At 40.8% G+C, this 5,713-nt stretch overlaps 1 long non-coding RNA gene across 1 annotated transcript; it reads right to left on the reverse strand.

The window, feature by feature from the left end:
* Window positions 1-2,209: 2,209 nt before the first annotated feature.
* LOC144616126 (uncharacterized) lies at window positions 2,210-4,694 on the reverse strand. The gene is made up of 2 exons (XR_013555109.1): window positions 4,473-4,694; window positions 2,210-4,319 (listed from the first exon to the last, which is right to left on the reverse strand). It is a non-coding gene; the product is annotated as an uncharacterized LOC144616126 (long non-coding RNA).
* Between the last annotated feature and the right edge of the window lie 1,019 nt (window positions 4,695-5,713).

Raw genomic sequence — 5,713 nt, forward strand, 5'->3', positions numbered from 1 at the left:
TTTATTATTATTATTATTATTATTATTATTATTATTATTATTATTTAATGAGTATACTGCTGGCTGCATTGGGTCAGGGTAGGTACTTTTGATTTGGAAGCTCCTCAACTCCACCCCTCAGGTCTTTAGTTGAATTCAGTGCACTATGCCATACTTCATTGTTGCTTGGAGTAAGTCTTTGTCCTGCCTGGAAAAATCTACCTGTGAAAAATTTCCTCCATCAGCACCCTCCCTCTACCCAACTCACTTTCTTCCTGTCACACAACCAGATCACCAGACATGCTTCAAGTTATTTTCTCTACAAACTCCCAGCTCCCTTTGAAAATACTAGATGCAGGGGAGCCTGGGTGGCTCAGTCAGTTAAGCGTGCGTCTGACTTCGGCTCAGGTCAGGATCTCGTGGTTCAGGTTTGTGGATTCAAGGCCAAGTCAGGCTCTGTGCTGACAGCTCAGAGCTTGGAGCCTGCTTCAGGTCTGTGTCTCCCTCTCTCTCTCTCTGCCCTCCCCTGCTCATCTCCTGCTCTCTCTCTCTCTCTCTCTCTCTCTCTCTCTCAAGAATAAATAAACATTAAAAAAGAAAATTTTAAGGAAACTGGATGCAATTAGCAGCCAGGAGGGAAGCAGTGAGGGAAGGTTTCCCTCTGCATAGCCAGGAACGAACCCTCTCACCGATCCAAGGAAATGTATTTTTATAATGGAATTTACACCTACTGGGGAGAATAAGCAATTAAATGTCATCTAAAATGATATATGTTTTTCTAAAGCTCCTCCTTAGAACCAAGGTCTGAAGCTCAGTGTATCTTCATCCAGCTTCCTGAGGCCAAGCATAATTTACAGCAGCTCTACATTGTAATGTTTCATGTCAATGTCAGACGTTTGCTATTGATATGAGATATAGCTTCTTAATATTTACCAATCATTTGCCAAACCATAGAATGAGCATCCTGATATGATCCTCAAAGAGGGCTCATAATTACTTGAAATAGTTTATACACTAGTTTACAGTATGGGTATTTGATCTAGGGTTAAGAAAAAAACTCCATTTCTTTGAAAAATTTCTTAGCACATTCAGCAGGATTTCAATGGGAGAACAACTTTTCTTATATGTTTTATTAGAATGTTTAATGTAATCTTTTTATTAAACTTTAATGTAACATTCAAAATCGTTATTTAAGAAATTTTTTTTTAATGTTTTATTTATTTTTGAGACAGAGAGAGACAGACCATGAGCAGGGAGGGGCAGAGAGAGAGCGAGACACAGAATCCGAGGCAGGCTCCAGGCTCTGAGTTGTCAGCACGGAGCCCCATGCGGGGCTCAAATTCACGAACCGTGAGATCATGACCTGAGCCAAAGTCGGACACTCAAACGACTGAGCCACCCAGGCGCCCCTAAAACTGTTATTTTAAATAGCAGGAAACAATTTGAATTGAGGCGAGGATAACAACATCTAAGAAGGAGCACATGAATGGGTCTGGGGCCTCTTTGGTGGTAGAAGTTGAGACCCCTCCCCACTCCTCACTGTCACTCTACCTAGATGGGGGAAGTTTAAACAAAACCAAGTTGAAATGCTTTGTATTAAGGAAAATTAAGGTCTGGTGAGAAGTCGATCTGGGGGCTCTTAGTCTGGGCGAAAAATAGCAAGATGTAAGAGGTTTGGCACACTGGGGGGGGTCAGTTAGGAAGGGGCACAGAGGTCCCTGAGGAGGATAGTCAGGACTTCCCCATGCTGAGGTTATCCAAGAAACTAGAGAAGTCTAATTTCAGGAAACATCTAATTTTAAGTTGTTTGGTATCTGTGTTTTTCTGTGCTTCCATTCAGAGGCCTGTTGTTGGTGGCTTTTCAGGGAAGTTGAAGAAAGCAGGGCAGGGCCCATCATAGAACAAAACTCTGGCAGGAACAGGGTGGGGGGAGTAATTCCAGACAGAATGGTGACAAATGGGAACAGAAGCCTTCAGGGTATCCTCCAAAATCCTGGAAGAGAGAGGAATTTCTGCACTGTGAGGAAAAGGAGTGGCACAAAGCAGTTTATTTGGGGTAGTGAGGGAATAGCTGAGCCCAAAAGGCTAAAAAACAGAGATTTCAGGAGTGGACAACTCTCTCCAACATCTAGCAATAATTCACATCAAACGGTAGCCCCAAAATAACGAAAATATTTGAAAATAATGTGTTTTATTACTATCTAAACTGTAAATAATAGGGAATAGAGTATTTCATCATCAAAGGTTTTATTCTCTACTTTATAAAATGTGCCAAAGCTAGACTATGTTTTCTTCAAAGCTAGAATATTTCAAGTTGATGAAATCATAGGTACATTACTTATTTTGAGTGACGAACAATTTCTCGACATAAGCTGAGAACTGTTGTTACAGCAGCTAGCACTAGAGTTTCTCTCGGATTAAAAGCTTACTTTATTATTTTTAGGCCTCTTAAGGTGGAAAGGAGAAGCCCTGAGGCTATAGAATAAAAGAGCCTGTGAAACAGATCGTTTTAAATTGTCCACAGAAGTAAAAGGAGGGGCGCCTTGGCGGCTCAGTCAGTTAAGCAGCAGACTTCATCTAGGGTCATGATCTCCTAGTTTGTGAGGTCAACTCCCACATTGGGTTCTCTGCTGTCAGCGCGGAGCCTGCTTCAGATCCTCCCTCTCTCTCTCTCTCTCTGCCCTTCCTCTCCCCTCTCAAAAATAAGTAAACATTAAAAAAAAAAAAAAAAAGTAAAAGAAATGTGAAGGTGGGAATTGACAATGAGAGAGATGGGGGCACAGTGCAGGAAATGAGGAGGTGGACTGAAAAAAAAACCAAAAGAAACAACGGATATTTGTTTTCTCACACTTTCTGTGGGTCAGGCCCCTGGGTGCTGCTTAGGTTGGTGCCACTGGCTCAAGGTCTCTCATGAGATTGCGGTCCAGGTGTCAGCTGTCCAGGTGTCAGCTGAGGCCGAGGTCTTCTGTGAAGGCTCAGCGGGAGAGGATCTGATTCCAAACTCACACACAAGGTTGTTGATTCCTTGAGGCCTATTGTGCTGTCTCCCTAGTACAGCCCACAACATGGCAGCTGCCTTTCTTCAGAGAGAGCAAGTGAGAGAGCGCACCCAAGACAGAAGCAACAGCTATCCTGTAGCCTAATCTAGCACATGACCTCTCATCACCTTTGCCACATTCTGTTGGCTAGAAACAAGTCACTAAATCCAGCCCGTATTGAAGGGTAGGGCATTATACAAGAGCATGCGTACCAGGAGGTAGGGATCACTGGAGACCATTTAGGAGCTTTCTGTCACAAGTGGCCAATGAGAAACCCTCAGTGGCAGTGTGGCAGAGGTATTTTAAGAGCAGGGATGATATCTATTGAATTTTTGTTGTTTACAAATCAGCTTCAACCTTTAAGCATCAACACTGACTCTGGCACAGTCCATCACCTGCCGGGAGATTTTCATATCCCTGGGGAGGTGGGGTGGGCGTGGTAAGGGTGGGGTGGGTGGACAGAGAGCTGGAACTTTTTAAGACTCGGGTATTTGGTTGTCTCCTTCTTTCATTACTGTTTTTTCTGAGGCCTTTCGGAGAATTCCCCTTTAGTGACCATGACTCTATCAGTTCTGTTCGACCACTAGTATTCAGAAAAGTTTAAAAAATATATGTTATTCATGTTTTTCTAAAACAAATAACATTCTTGTGCATTTTTAAGGTCATTTTTTAAAGAGCTACAAAAAGTAGGTTGTTATTACTGACAAACTAATCAACTCCTGAATAAATTTACTCTAAAAAAATTACTCAATCCTAACGGGAGAGGAAAATCTCTACACATCTATACATAAATACATTTATGCCTGAAACCATTTACTCATCTATTTAAGGAGCACTTTTCTTCCTTCATTGTGGATTTAAAAAAATTCCCTCTGATTCTTTACATTTTCTCTGATTTTGTTAAGGGCAAAACTTAAACTAGATTTTAAATTGAAAAACATTCCTCTCATTCCTGCCTTGTTCCATTACTTGATTGATTACATTTTTTTTATCTGCTAATGCTTATCATCCATTCTTAGGAAACACAGTCTCCAGCAGTGATCTATCTTGATCTCTTTATCTGTTGTGTCACAAAGTCACATTACAACAGATACTTGGTAATCTGAAAAATACCAAGATACTTCTAGATTACTGACAAACCCAGTAAGTAGAATTTCCTGCACCCACTGAAGAAACTCTGAAGAAAACCAAAGCGAGGCTGGAGCCAGACGTTTCCATAAGGCTGCTCAAACCATAGTGTGGTCTTCCCTGCTCCCTGGTATTCTGTGATTTTGTCCTCAGTCTTCTAGTTTCTGTGATGATCTGAAATAAGTTACAACATACAAAAAGAGGGAGTTTCAAACATGAGAACCATGATATGATAGCACATAATGGAATAGCATTTAATAGAGAAAAGCACAATGAGTAAAAGTGAAAGGGCCCCATCTCCCAACATTTACAGAAGAGGATACTTACCACACTGGTGTAGTTTCCTCCACTCAGAGATGTTTGTTCCTTCTTCAAGTGATTTTTGTAGTGTCTATAAAGGTACTGTTTTGCCCTTCTCTAAGCCACCTGAACTGGCCCAGGAACCATAGGACATTCTTATCCCTCCTCCAGAGCGTGGTATTTGAGAACAGACCTGGCCTCTGTTTTGACCGTTTTGTGTAACCACAGACGGGGCTGGAGGAAAGCTTTCCTGAGCTCATGACCATCTCCTGTTTAAGCCAGTTTATTAGCCTCGTGTGCAGGGTGCCCTGGAATGTTTGGCAAGTGGAAATGCAGTGAAATGCGTCATTGTGCTGCTCTCCCAGCGCATGTTTTCCCACGTAGAACATTCAAAATGTTCAGTTCCCTGGAAAATGTTCTAAAGAAGTTTCACTGTATTAGGCTTTGTCTTCTCATCTTTCACAAAGCAGTCAGCTCTCTGTTCAGAGCAGGCTTTCCTTTCCATAGGCATTTCTGTTGGCACCGAGCCACAGAGACGTGAGCTACAGCCACTGGGCTACAGAGGAGAGAAGGGGGGGTGGCGCATCACAAGCTTTCCCCCACATTCAACGCACAGAAGGATGCCAACTTGAAAATACCTCTCCGTTGGCTTATGAAAACATTGTCAGGGAAATGTGCTTACAATGATAACTCCTAATTATTTTTAAGAATTGAGATAATTTCCCCAATAATAAAGACTTCCAAGAATCATTTAACATCAGAATATAAAACATGAGCTTTTAGGTTGAAATATGTGATTTGAATTACTTAAAATGTCGATGTCAAATGTTTAAGGTTATGTCATATGTATTCATTCTACTTAAAAAAAAAAAAAAAGCAACAAACGACCAATGACTGATTTTCACAGAAAGAAGTTTTCTGATTAATGTGAATTCACAAAAACGTTAGGGATTTCTGAAAAATTACTGGCAGGAAGGATAAAGTAACATCAGTTGGTCATATTTCAATGGATTCTACATTCAACACAGATTGACTTATTCTTTTATATTTAGAAAAACAAGAAAACAAGAAGACACAGCTGGACCAATTAAGCTTTTTTCTTTCTTTCACTACACACAAAAGTCAAAAAACATTTTTATTGATTTCCTGAAAGCACCACAATAAATAACTGAAAATTGTTGGGAAATTGTAAGAAAGAAGCTTGAATACGTGGATGATATCAAGATTCACAAAGATCGATTAAAGAATGGAATGCAGACCAAGTGATT

Source organism: Panthera onca, chromosome B1 (assembly GCF_046562875.1).
Source record: "Panthera onca isolate mPanOnc1 chromosome B1, mPanOnc1 haplotype 2, whole genome shotgun sequence".
In the NCBI taxonomy this organism is placed as follows: Eukaryota; Metazoa; Chordata; class Mammalia; order Carnivora; family Felidae; genus Panthera; species Panthera onca.